General features: G+C 43.6%; 2 non-coding genes across 2 annotated transcripts; one reads left to right on the top strand and one right to left on the bottom strand.

The window, feature by feature from the left end:
- Positions 1-10716: 10716 nt before the first annotated feature.
- On the bottom strand, positions 10717-10788 carry TRNAW-CCA (transfer RNA tryptophan (anticodon CCA)). Its single transcript has one exon. It is a non-coding gene; the product is annotated as a tRNA-Trp (tRNA).
- Positions 10789-11287: 499 nt separating this feature from the next.
- TRNAD-GUC (transfer RNA aspartic acid (anticodon GUC)) lies at positions 11288-11359 on the top strand. Its single transcript has one exon. It is a non-coding gene; the product is annotated as a tRNA-Asp (tRNA).
- Positions 11360-14926: the final 3567 nt, after the last annotated feature.

Here is a 14926-nt window from a genome sequence, read left to right as displayed (position 1 = left end):
GGTTGCCGCCACCGCCCTTAGGCAAGGGGGCAACCCTTGGGCCACTGTATCTAACTGCTTAGACAAATATGCTACTGGCCGCTGCCAAGATCCTAATTTCTGTGTAAGGACACCCATAGCCACTCCATCCTTTTCAGAGACGAATAGGACAAAGGGTTTTTCCACATCTGGCAGTCCGAGGGACGGCGAAGTCATCAAAGCCTCCTTCAGTCTCTCGAACGCCTCCTGGCACCCCGGGGTCCATTTGAATGCGTCTTCTCTTCCCCCTCTCGTAGCCTGATATAGAGGTTTGGCAATTGCGGCATACCCAGGGATCCACTGACGACAGTACCCTGTAGATCCCAAAAATTCTCGCACCTGTCGCCTAGTGGTGGGGGTGGGAATGGCACATATCACTTCCTTCCTTTCTGTTCCTAACGTACGATGTCCATCTGCTATCTCGAACCCCAAATATTTTACTCTTGTCTGGCAGAGTTGAGCTTTCCTCTTCGAAACCTTATAGCCCTTCTCCTCTAAGGCTTCCAACATCCTCAAAGTATAGTGTCGACAACCCTCCTTACTGCGACAGGCGATCAGAAGGTCATCTACGTACTGGAGCCACACCCCCTCTGTGGCCGGAATTTCAAAGTCCTCCAAATCCTTGGCCAATGCCTGCCCAAAAATCGTCGGACTGTTCTGAAAGCCCTGCGGCAAACGAGTCCAGGTAAATTGGGCCCTCTGACCTGCCTGCTGCGAGTCCCATTGAAAGGCGAAAATTGGTTGTGACACTGGAGCCAACCGGATGCAAAAAAAAAAACGCATCTTTTAAATCCAATACTGAAAAGCAGACAGTCCATGGTGGGATCAAACTCATCATAATATATGGGTTTGGTACTACTGGTGTCAATAGGACTGTAGCTTGATTAACTGCCCTTAGATCTTGAACTGGGCAGTATTCCCCCGGCACCCCGGGTTTTTTAATTGGAAGAAGAGGAGTGTTCCACGGAGAACTGCAAGGTACTATAATCTTATGTTGAATCAAGCGATCTAAGTGCTTTTGTATTCCTAATGATGCTTCCCTACTCACAGGGTATTGGGGTTTTCTAACGGGTCCCATTCCTCTCCTAACTTCCACTACCACGGGGGGTACGTTCTTTGCCAGCCCAGGTGGATTGTCCTCGGCCCAGACCGTTGGGGTCCTATCCCATGGCCACTCTTGTATACCGGAGTCGCCTCCGGGGTTCCCCTCCTTTGCAATCATCAGTCTCCATTCCTCTTCCATTGGCAAAGTCAATTCCATCTGGCCCCCTTCTAAAAACTGAATCTGCGCTTGGAGCTTACTCAAAATGTCCCTTCCCAATAGGGACACTGGGCAATCTGGGTGGTACAACAGTCTATGCTTTACTTCATGACCTGCTAGGTTACAGGTCCTTTCCTGCAGAAACGGACACCTCTGCATCTTTCCAGAAAGACCCACCACTCGAGTGGTGTAATCTGTGGGGGGGCTCACCATTTGGTTTACCACTGTCCGTTCTGCCCCAGTATCTACAAGAAAATCCAATTGCTGGTTCCCGATTTTAACCTTGACCATCGGCTCCCCGGGATCCAGCAGTACAAGAGCCTGGCCGCTTCATTCCTCCTCCTCTTCCTCCATGTCCACCCACTGATTCTCTTCTGAGACTATGGCGGCCGCTATCTCCTTCCTGGGGAATGGGACGTAGCTTCCGCGTCCCCTTCCTCGACCATTCCCTCTACCTCTTCCTCGACCCCCCATATCCTTCTGGACTGGTCCCTCTACCTCCTGTCCCCTGCATTCTCCCTTCCAGTGCCCATATTTCTTACATCTGGCACACTGGTTCCAGTCCAACCGTACTCTGCCTCTCCCACGCCCCCGCCCCCTGGGCGCCTCAGGCTTCTCCATCATATTAACCAAAACCTTGTACTCTTCTTTCCTGTCCTTCTTTCTTTTCTCCTCCTCGACTTGATCTCTGGCCATATAGACTTGGTCCGCTATGGCCAGGAGTTCAGTCATAGATTTACCTATGAACCCTGGCTGTTTCTGTATCTTCCTTCTAATGTCATCCGCTGCCTGAGTAATGAATGACTGTTGTATCGCACGTTTCCCATTATCATCGTCCAGATTGTATGGACTGTATTTTCTATATGCTTCTTCTAACCTTTCAAGAAATGCTGTGGGCGATTCAGACTTCTCCTGGCGTATCCCCTGGATTTTTAAAATGTTGGCTGGTCTCGGGGGCCCTCGCCTTACGGCCTTCACCAAAATCCCCTGGAAAACACTCAACCTCTGGCGATGTGCTACCTCCTGGTAGTTCCACTGCGGGTCTACCTCTTGGGGAAACTGCTGACGTCCCCATTCGGCCACGTCAGTAGCGGCCGGCCTCCCCTCTACCTCTTGGGCAATTAGGCTTGCCTGATTTAAAATCTGCCTCCTTTCTTCGTTAGTGAAGAGGACCTGCAAAAGTTGTTTGCAGTCCTTCCAAGTGGGATTATGGGTGGACATTATTGTCTCTAGGAGATTTGCCATTGCCATCAGCTGTTCTGAGTAAGGAGGTGTGGAATTCTTCCAATTCAAGAGATCACTGCTAGTAAATGGGACCACCTGAAAGAGGGATTGGACTGCGTCATTTTGTCCTAAGGCGTAGACTTCCCTTATCGGGAATTCTCCCAATAAGTCCCCAATAGGCATATCTGCGCCTATTCCTTTTTTCAAAGCCTCCCTTGCTCGTGTAAGAGCCGGGCTTGCATCACTGGGCAGTCTCCGATTCACATACTTCTGCAATTCTTTAGAGAGGTCCCCATGAGGCCCAGATGGAGTAGGCCTCAAGGGAGTGCTATCATAAGGTGGCAAAGGCGGCGGACCCATATTTGGCGGAGCAAGGGGATCAAATTCTGCAACTACTGACTGTCCTGGGGACAAGTTGTAGGCCGCCGGAGGGGCCGTAGGTGGAGGTGGAGGACCTGGAAGTCCCGCCGGGATCCTCCTTCGAACCGCCTGGGGCCATTCTTCTTCTGTATCTGCCTCCAAGATCTTGGCTGGTTTTCGGCCTCCCTTTTTGCGTATAGCCATACACCTAAGCTTCTTACACTGCTGCACCCAGTCCGGATTCTGAGTCACTACAGTACCCCACGCATCTATGTAGATGAGCTGATCCGGATGATGTTCAGCACAATAGGCCTCGACCTGCCTAATCTTTTTTATATCCCAAGTTCCTTCTTCTGGCCACCCAAATGGAAAAGTCGGCCACTCATTAGTGCATAAATTCCTCAACCTATAGTCCTTAAAATCCTCTGGATCGGCCTGACTTGAAGCCGCCACAAATTTGTCAAAATTCCTCAACATGCATCCTAATGGGGTGTCCTTTTTTGAACCTCCCCCACCCATGGTTCCTACGCGGACCTTCCACCTTGGCCTGAGCACCCGGACACTCAACGGCGTACTTCAGGAACCGCAAGGTTTTCAGTCCTTCCTCCCTTTTCCCTCCCTCAGGGAAACTTAGTGATCACCCTTCCTTTTCCCCCGGTACCGGCCCTATGTGTGTGTTCCCTAGTGTCTAACTTGACCACTATACTTGCCAGATTTCTGAAGACATCGGAACAACCTCTGCCCCTGGACTTTCCACCTGGATCCTCCCTGGACTGGTTTCTTGCGAACTTTTCGACTGCGATTGTCCTGGTTCGGGCCCGGCCCAAAGAGGGAAGCACCGCAACCGGTTATGCGGCGGTCGGGGGCCCCCTTCTTCTCGGCTCACGGTGGTTGCCTCCAGTCCCGGTCCCGGACCAGCAATCGGCCTGCCAACAGGGCCTGCCTTGTTGTTATCGGCCCTTCAAAGTAATCACGTCGGGGTCACCAAAAATGAAGTGGATGATCTTTTTCCTAGGCTGCAAATCGGCAGGCGCAGGAACAACAAGACAGGCAGTCAGGTTCTTTCAAGAAAGCAGTTTACTTAGAAGTCAAGCAGCTGCCTGGGTCGCCTCCTACGCAACATGGCGCCTGGTGGAAACGACACAGGCCTCAAGCCATGTGGCCTTTTTATACAGTCAAAGGGGTTCGGTTTAGGACCGCCCCGGAACAAAATCATTGGTTCAAAGTTGTGGTGCAGTTTAATAAACATCCAATCATCCCCTGCCACCCAAACATCCAATCACCACCCGCCACCCTTGCCAAGCCCCTCCCTAACCCCATACTGCCCCCTATCCCATGAGTACTGGTAACTTCCCCAACTTCCATTTTGTAGTTCCACCTTAACAGGATGTCTACCCCCCACACCACTGGAGAAATTACACTGTTTAGCTGGTATTGCACCACCTGACATCCGCTGGGAAGTAGCAGCCAGCACTGAAAGGACCAAGGCATTGACATCTTTGACCCATCCACTGTTTGGATATCAGCCAGCACGCCAACACCTTAAATTAAGAAACAACTTCCTAAGATCTACAGGGAGACTTGCAGGAATACCTCAGCAAGCGAGAGTCTAGAGGTGGCAGGCTAAATCCCAGCTCCTCAATCAGTGGCTGAGACTAGATAAGAAACTCCCTCCTGGACACACAGAAGAGTGGATGACCTGGAGGGCGCTGAACAGGCTGCGGTGCTCTGGCACCACAAGATGCAGAACTAACCTTAAGAAATGGGGCCACAAAGTGGAGTCCACAACATAAGAGTGTGGAGAAGAGCAAACCACAGACCACCTACTACAATACAACCTGAGCCCTGCCACATGCACAATGGAGGACCTTCTCACAACACTCCAAGTGGCCAGCTCCTGGTCAAAGGACATTTAGCATAATAGGAAGTTATTTTTTTTAACTTTGTGTTTTTAAATGCATTTTAACTGTACCCTTAACTCGTGTCTGACACGATAGGCTGTGTGTACAAAGTGTATATATGTCATGAATGGATTTTTTTTACACTTGGTTCCCAACTCTCAAGGTATCTCATGTACATACAAATACTCACATTTCAAAATATGAAACACGAAGAGATTCTGGATCTACAGAAATTGATTCATTAAAGGGTTGGAGAAGACGAGGGAAGGAAGATCCTTTGTTCACCCTAGACACTCCTTAAAGGAAAACTACAATGTCCTGGGGGGGGGGGGGGGTTAACTTTGGTGTGAGATTGATATGTTTTTGAAAGTCAGCATTTTTCTTTTGTAATCTGACATTTCCAGCCTGGGTTGTCCACTCAAAGTGCCTAGTTGCTGTCAACATACACAAAGTAACTTGCTCAACAAGCTCCCTGGACTAGCTGAAAGCAAATCTGGAAAATGTGCCGGCAGCCTGTTTTTGATTATGTAACACAAAGCAAGGGTATATAAACAATGGATGGACAATGAGAATTGCACTGCATTCTACGCGTGTAAAACTGAGCAACCAACAAGATGTAAAGTGTGTTTTTGAAACTGTTTTACAGTATATGAAAAATGTTCTTAACATTGAAATATTAGTTACACGATTCAAGAGAATGAACAGCTGGTATATGAAAACTCTTATATTTGTCTTTGAACACTCCAGAATCATCACCTTTAACTGTTTTTCTTTCACTATTATAAGTTGCCTAATTTCCTGAAGCAACACATTCATGGTCTTCTTGTCATCTTGTATCAAAATCACCACCACTCTCTCATTGAGGAAATTGTTTGGTCATAATCTTCCCGAAGCAACGGACTAAAATGATACCTCAGAGGTGTTAAAATCCACTAGACAGTCATCCTTCCTCGATATTGCAGAAATCTCTAGCCATGACATTAGCCCTAACTGCCGGCTGCTGCCTGCAGTAATGTCAACCAGAGTGACAATCTCTAACTTTGGTTTCCTTGGCTCAAGACTGTCTTAAGGTGGCCTGGCCCCACATTACCCTGGATCAGTTCCATATGGTGTTTGGCTACAACAGAGCTGATCCAGGCCTTTTCCAATCTAAGTGGTCAATGTAGATGTGCCCATGACCACACCTCATTATAAATATGTCAGACTGGATTAAGGGTCAATGTACACAAATAGTTGATATATCCGATTTGCTTTCAGTTTTTCTCTGAGTGTGCAGAGTGGATCATACAAGAGAAGGCAATCCTAGAGGTAACCTGGACTCAAACCATCTAGGGCACAATTTTCCAAACATTCTATGTTGGTGGCACAGTTTTTAGGCATACTTCATTTACAAAGTCATTCAGTTTTACTAGTCATTAATTTTTAATAGCAATTTAACTGGAGGTTAAATCTACCCCTTATAAGATATACAGATACATACATTGTAATGTCAAAATGTATGGGGCCACAACATAGCTCATTAAAACCTTTTATTTCTATCTTTTTAAAATATAAGATTTGTAAGATAATAACATACATTTCCAGGACTTTTGTCATTTCTCATGACGTTTGTGTGACATACCTACACATTGCAGCCATCACACTACGGTATTGTGACACACAGTTTTGAAAGCTGTGATCTAGGGCTTTAAAGGTAATAACCAATACTTTGTCCTTTGGACTGAATTGGCAATCAGTGGTAAATAATTTACTTTCCTTGTCTTTCTGATGAATCTTAGTTTTATAGATATCCCTTCATAATTATCATGACTAATGCAGTTGTCAGCAAGATTACAGTTGCTCTTAAAGGAGCCCCATTTCATACAGTGGTCTTTTGTCTCCAGTTGGTCTTGCATTCCAGACTTGATGGCAGAAGCTGGATCCATTCACTATCTCAGAGAGACAGTGGTCTAGTGTTTCATGTACTTTAAAAGTTGGATCGATAGAAACTTGATGATGACTCCATGGACGTACATCACACCAGGAATATTTCCCAATTGTACATTCCAGAAAGATGTGTCAGACTTGATGGTTCAAGAATGTCTGAAATTTTGCACAGAGAAAATTATTAATATAATTAAGAAGCAAGCTTCTGCTGCGCTGTAATTCTTTCAAAATATTTTAAAGTAATGTCACAATTGCAAGTATAGTTCATAAAAAAACTCCCAAATACATCTGGCAGAACAGAAGCAAAATGGCCCCATTCCACCATGATGGTGACCTGAACATGGCATGATTGGCGGCTATTGACAGCCCCCCCCCCCCCGGTTAATTGCAGGGTGGAAGTTTATCACAGGAAGGGGGCAGGCCAGCAATGGGATCACATTTATAACATTTTTAGTGGAACGTCTAGCAAAGTCTGAACATAACTCACCTCACAGCCTTAGTTGTCCAAGCAATTACCATGCCTTCAATTTCTGTGGGTAAGAACATTATCTAGGGAAGCTTGCCCTGGGCTCCTTAAAATCTGGATCCAGATATCTCCACATGATCTGAAATTGGGGAAAAAACCAAGACTCCTAAATCTTGGACAGAGGGACCTATGCACACATGTTTGTAGCTCTTTAAACAACAAACATTTGAGGGACCATTAAACTATTGCTGCTGTGTATATAGATATACAGGTAGTCCCCAAGTTACAAATAAGATAGGTTCAATAGGTTTGTTCTTAAGTTGAATTTGTATGTAAGTTGGAACAGGTACTAGGCATGTGCAATCCATGGTTCTAAATGGTTCCAAAGTACTTACAAAACTAGGGGATGCTGGTGCTTTGTTTCTAAAATTTGGGTGGTGAAAATTTCAGAACTCTAACTAAACTTTCAAAATTTCACTACTGTTAGCTCATCAGCCCACTTCATTGAAAAAATCAGCAATCTCAAGCTAAATACACATGACAAACTGATCAGCTTCAATGTGGTGTCTCTATTTACCATGGTCCCAGTTGCAGACACCATGGCACTCATCAACCAGAGGTTCCCAGAAGACATCACGGCGCTGTTTCACCATTGCCTCACCACCAGCTATTTTCAGTGGGACAATGAATTCTACGAACAGAAAGATGGAGTAGCTATGGGGAGCCCTCTCAGCCCAGTCATAGCTAATTTCTACATGGAACAATTTGAAAAACAAGCTCTTGAAACAGCAACCAAAAAGCCCACTATATGGTTCAGATATGTGGATGACACTTTCACCATTTGGAGCCATGGAGAAGAAGAACTCAACAGGTTCCTGGAACATCTTAACAGCATCCACTCTAACATCCAGTTCACTATGGAAAAAGAAAAAGAAGGAAGACTGCCTTTTCTAGATGTCTTAGTCATCCGCAAACCAGATCAACAATTGGGTCACACCGTTTACAGAAAACCCACACACAGAGATAGATATCTACATAAAAACTCCAACCATCACCCAAGTCAAAAAAGAAGCACCATCAAAGCCTTGGCAGACCGTGCAAAAAGAATCTGCGAACCCCACCTCCTCCAAGATGAACTGAACCACCTCAACTGGGCTCTCCAGGCCAATGGATACTCCACCTCAGACATCAGAAGAGCTGCAAGACCAAGAACAAGCCACGAGAGTCAAGATGAAGATCCACCCAGAGGAAAAGTGTTCCTGCCATACATCAAGGGAACCACTGACCGCATAGGGAAGCTGATGAGGAAACACAACATACAAACAATCTACAAACCCACCAAGAAAATCCAACAAATGCTACGTTCAGCAAAGGACAAGAGGGATCCTCTCACCTCTGCAGGAGTCTACCGTATACCATGCAGCTGTGGACAAGTCTACATAGGGACCACCAAACGCAGCGCCCAAACAAGAATCCAGGAACATGAAAGGCACTGCAGACTACTGCAACCAGAGAAATCAGCCATAGCAGAGCACCTGATGAACCAACCTGGACACAGCATTTTATTTGAGAACACAAAAATGCTGGACCACTCTCACAACCACCATGTCAGACTACACAGAGAAGCCATTGAAATCCACAAACATGTGGACAATTTCAACAGAAAGGAAGAAACCATGAAAATGAACAAAATCTGGCTACCAGTATTAAAAAATTCTAAAATTGCAACAGCAAAAACAGCAGGGAGAAAAACAGGCAGGGACATCTAATCACCCTTCAAGAAGAGTTTGCTCCAGGCACAGTCAGCCCATTGTATGCTAATCAAGGTGGTCAGTTGAAAGATTCACACCCAGCCCAACTTACAAAAGCCTTTTGTCTCACCCTGGTCATTCCACAGATATATAAACCCCTTTTTTCCCAGCTCCAGCAGACCTCACCTCAGGAAGCTTGCCATAGATGCAGGCGAAACGTCAGGAGAAATGCCTCTAGAACATTTAATTTGATTGTGTTTTATCTGTAATTGTTGGGCTTGTCCCTTGTAAGCTGCCCCGAGTCTCCTTGGGGAGATGGTTGGCGGGGTATAAAAATAAAGTTGTTGTTGTTATTGTTATTATTGTTGTTGTTGTTATTATTATTATTATTATTATCTGCCATTGATTGAGGTTCTGGGTTTTAACTTGCCACTTTTGGACTCTGGCTTGCTGAGGTGTTCCAGCGAGTGTCTCTGTAGATCTTAGAAAACTTTTTGATTTAAGTCGTTGGCATGCTGGCTGATATCCAAATGGTATGGGCTGGAGATATCACTGCCTTGGTCCTTTCATTATTTGGCCATACAAATACACCACTTCACATGGATCTTGTAGGAACCAGTCAGGCGCTGTAACATGTGCATTTGATCTTGGGGTTAACAGATGTCATGACAGCTGAAGCACATACTTGTGCTTGGCCCACATGTGCTACCACTTGGCCCACTCCCAGAAACAGGTTGGAAAGTGCCCTGCTAAAGCACAAGGAGCACATGGGGCGACACATTGAATGAATGTCTCTGTCTGCATCTACGCTGTGGATTTAATATTTTATTTATTTATTTAAAACATTTCTATTTTGCCCTTCTCACCCCGAAGGGGACTCAGGGCAGAGCACAGCATATATACGGCAAACATTCAATGCTGGGATAAGAATTCCTATACGCATACATCTATAAAATGTAATGTTCATATGTGGGATTAACATAACTCAAAAACCACTGGATGAAAACCACTGGACGAAATGACATCAAATTTGGACACAATACGGCTCTCAGGCCAATGAGTGACCATCACTCAAAAAAAAAAAAACCCAGTGAAAAACATAGCAGAAGGGAGTTAAAAAGCCATTTCAAAAAATTACATTACAATGCAATCACAAAACTACATATATACACATATACAAAAATATACACAAATATATATACACACAAAACACATATACACAGACTGGGCCACAGCAACGCGTGGCAGGGGATGGCTAGTAAACATTAAAAACATGGGATTCTGGGGTTTGTAGTTTGGTGAGGCAGAGAAGGTGTAAGACCTTGCAAAACTACAAATCCCATGATCAAAGAGTATTGAGCCATGGGAGATAAAGTGGTGCCAAACTGCATTAATTATACAGTGTAGATCATGCATGGGCAAACTTGGGCCCTCCAGGTGTTTTGGACTTCAACTCCCACAATTCCTAACAGCCGGTAGGCTGTTAGGAATTGTGGGAGTTGAAGTCCAAAACACCTGGAGGGCCCAAGTTTCCCCATACCTGGTGTAGATGAACCACCCAAAACTTTGGTACTTTTTGCCAGACTGAAATTAGTTTACAACTAAATATATCATTACAAATAGTGACCTTTTTTTTTTGTATGTTGAGGAATTCACAGGATACAATTCCAGAGAAGGAGGCAAATATACTTATGCTATAATTAATAGTAAAGTAATGATACACATACAAAAGAATTCACAGGATACAATTCCAGAGAAGGAGGCCAAGGTACACATTATTTTACACAAAGGTGGGGGAAAAAATTGAATTGACCCCGACGTGATTCGAACACGCAGCCTTCTGATCTGGAGTCAGACGCGCTACCGTTGCGCCACGAGGTCCTGGGAATTTGAGGTGAGCAGAGCTATAGAACTCGCGGAGGAACGCGGTTGAACCGATTTGAAAAGCGGGGAAAGCGCGGGAAAAGTGCAGCAGCACAAATGAAAGACGGGATAGTCTCCTCAGGCCTCGTAGATTCATTTGGATCTCTGCTCAGAACTCAGGCGTTTCCCTTTCGAAAGCCTCTCTTTGGAAAGGAAGCGATTGTGGGGCTTCCCTTCCTCCTTTGTTGCTCTTAACCTAACCTTTCAAAGCCCTCTGACTGTTTGCAACTCCTTTAGTCCCCAGAAAAGCCCTCCGTCTGAGAAAAAGCAGTAGTTGTTGTTGTCTCATGGATCCAGGTAATTTGCTAGGCTCCTCATTTGTCCTTCCAGACCTTCCACTTTACCTCTATTCAGAAACCACTGGACATTCCCGTCAGCCAATCCTCTTTTGGCTTTTTGAACCACATGTCTTCCCTTGCACTACTTGAGCTCTACAGAGGGGGCTTTCTCAAGCAGTTCCTCGTTAGTATAGTGGTAAGTATCCCCGCCTGTCACGCGGGAGACCGGGGTTCGATTCCCCGACGGGGAGAAGCCAAATTTTTTCTCTCCTAAATAAAGGATCTTACTTTAATACGTTTTCTACATAAAACCTTGAAAAATATTACTTATAAAAAGGGAAAACCATATTCCCTTTCAATCAAGCATGAAAGTCAACTCAGAGGAGAGCGACTAAAATGATAAAAGGTCTGGAGAACAAGCCCTATGAGGAGCGGCTTAAGGAGCTGGGCATGTTTAGCCTGAAGAAGAGAAGGCTGAGAGGGGATATGATAGCCATGTATAAATATGTGAGAGGAAGCCAGCTTGTTTTCTCCTTCCCTGGAGACTAGGACACGGAACAATGGCTTCAAACTACAAGAGATTCCATCTGAACATGAGGAAAAACTTCCTGACTGTGAGAGCCGTTCAGCAGTGGTACTCTCTGCCCCGGAGTGTGGTGGAGGCTCCTTCTTTGGAAGCTTTTAAGCAGAGGCTGGATGGCCATCTGTCAGGGGTGATTTGAATGCAATATTCCTGCTTCTTGGCAGAATGGGGTTGGACTGGATGGCCCATGAGGTCTCTTCCAACTCTTTGATTCTATGATTCTATGTCTCATATTTCAGACAGGGTCCCAAAGCACTACTACTATAGTTTAAAATGCTGGAAAGCTTTCTGAACACTTGCTATATTTTATTTTTTTGTGGGGAAGTGGCATACAACAGTTGATGTTTTTCCATCAGCCCACTTTGGTTGGGATTCAATGTTTTAAGCTCTTTTTTGTATTTATATTTGAATTATTGTATGTTTACTTTTAAGCTTTTTAAATTGTATTTCTATTTGAATTACTTCTAAGCTTGTTATTGTATTTATTTTAGAATTATTATCTCATGTTTATTATTGTATGTTTAAATTGTTATGTTAATTGTTTAAATTCATATGTTTATTATTATATGTGTATTATATTATTATTATTATTATTATTATTATTATTATTATTATTATTGGAGAAATTACATTGCTTAGCCGGTATTGCACCACCTGACATCCACCGGGAAGTTGCAGCCAATAGTGAAAGGACCAAGGCAGAGACATCTCCAGCTCATCCCTTGTTTGGGTATCAGCCAGCACGTCAACGACTTAAATCAAGAAATAGTTTTCTTAGATCTACAGAGACACTCGCTGGAACACCTCAGCAAGCGAGAGTTCAAAAGTGGCAGGCTCAAACCCAGCACCTCAATCCATGGGTGATACCAGATGAGAGACTCCCCCCTGGGCACACAGAAGACTGGGCAACTTGGAAGGCACTGAACAGACTGTGCTGTGGCACCACGAGATGCAGAGCCAATCTTAAGAAATGGGGCTACAAAGTGGAATCCGCGGCATGCGAGTGCGGAGAAGAACAAACCACTGACCACCTGCTGCAATGCACCCTGAGCCCTGCTACATGCACAATGGAGGACCTCCTTGCGGCAACACCAGAGGCACTCCAAGTGGCCAGATACTGGTCAAAGGACATTTAATCAGCTACCAAGTTTGCAAAATTTGTGTTGTTTTTTTTAATCTGTTTGTTTGTTTTGTTCTGTTAGAAATGTAATACAATGTTCTGGTTGCGGATGACACGATAAATAAAATTATTATTATTATATATGTAATTGTGGCATTGTATGCCATGGATTGTAAGCCTCCCTGAGTCCTCCACTGGGGTGAGAAGGGTGGGGTATAAATGTAGTATAATAATAATAATAATAATAATAATAATAATAATAATAATAATGTTAAAATACACTTATTTTCCAGAACACCCAATGTATTAAAAAATTCTTACATACATATATAGCCCATTTCTATGTTTTCCATTAAGTTTAGGTTCTTAAAAAAAAGTATGTCTGATAACAAAAATAAATTGAGAATAGGAAGCAAAATCTGTATTTAGAAAAGGGTGAAATACTAAACCCCTTTATAGTGTGGACACGCACAGCTATTTTTCACAAATAAGTTTCCAGGGTATGTATGTATGTATGTATGTATATAGATATTTATTTACGACATTTATATGCTGCCCTTCTCACCCCGTAGAGGACTCAGAGCGACTTGTTATTATTATTTTTATTATTATTAAACTTTATTTGTACCCCGCTAGCATCTCCCAAAGGACTCGATGCAGCTTACAAAGGCTAAGGCCTCAACACAACAACAGCAAAACAATAACAATACAATTCAAAGCAAATTAAAAACATAAGCAATAACAAAACATTACATCATTACGCAATAAAACCAGGGCCGGGCCAGTGATGGGTATAGGTTAAAAAGTGCTGGGTGTGGCAGGTGGTATGTTGGATTTCTGGGCAAGTGCAATGTGCAGAGAGTCTTAAACTCTAATAAAGTGCTTCTGGGACATAGTGCTGGAGGTTATCCTAATCCGGAAAGGCACATCAGAATAGCCAGGTCTTCAAGGTCTTCCTAAAGACTGCCAACATGGGTGCTAGTCTAATGTTGCTGTGGCCCACATGGGGGTTCTGTGTGGGATGTTTGGCCCAATTCTATCGTTGGTCGGGATCAGAATGCTCTGTGATTGTAGATGAACTATAAATCCCAGCAACTACAACTCCCAAATGTCAAGGTCTATTTCCCCCAAACTCCATCTGTTTTCACATTTGGGCATATTAAGTATTCGTGTCAAGTTTGGTCCAGATCCATCATTGTTTGAGCCCACAGTGCTCTCTGGATGTAGGTGAACTACAACTCCCAAAGCCAAGGTCAATGCCCACCAAACCCTTCTAGTGCTTTCTGTTGCTCTGGGGAGTCCTGTGTGCCATGTTTGGTTCAATTCCATCATTGGTGGAGTTCAGAATGCATTTTGATTGTAGTTGAACTATAAATCCCAGCAACTACAACTCCCAAATGACAAAATCATTTTTTGAGTGATGGTCACTCCTTGGGTTAGTAGGTGTCTTGTGTCCAAATTTGGTGCCAATTCGTCCAGTGGGTTTTGAGTTAGGTTAATCCCACAAATGAACATTACATTTTTATTTATATAGATTTACGACATTTATATGCCGCCCTTCTCACCCTGAAGGGGACACAGAGTGGCTTACTCTCTCTCACTCTCTCTCTCTCTCTCTATATATATACATACATACACACACACACACACACACACATATATACACACACACAATATATTAAATTATTAGCATAATACAATATCATTATTATATATTACTATATTGTACTACACCATTATATTTTAATATTATTAGTAATATTACATGTAATATAATATATATAATTATACTATTATATTATTATTATTAGTAGTAGTATTATAATGTATTACATTGTAATATTATAAATATTACATGTATATACCATATATTATATTATATTATTAGTAAAGCACAGGAGATAAGATGGAACTGCCTTAAACTGTAGCCCCCTCTCTCTTCACTCTGGCCAGAGCAGAAGGTGGTGATAGTAGTAGTAGATAGTAGCAGTAGTAGTAGATAGAGATATATGTGAATATCAGATAGTAATCAATTGTATAAAGCAAGATCTGTATTTTTTAAAATGGTGCAACACTGACCCTCTATATATTGAGATCACACACAGCTGTATTTCA

This window comes from Anolis sagrei, chromosome 5 (genome assembly GCF_037176765.1).
Source record: "Anolis sagrei isolate rAnoSag1 chromosome 5, rAnoSag1.mat, whole genome shotgun sequence".
NCBI lineage: Eukaryota > Metazoa > Chordata > Lepidosauria > Squamata > Dactyloidae > Anolis > Anolis sagrei.
The sequence above is the reverse complement of the archived record's forward strand: the minus strand, read 5'-3'. Positions and strand labels throughout refer to the sequence as shown.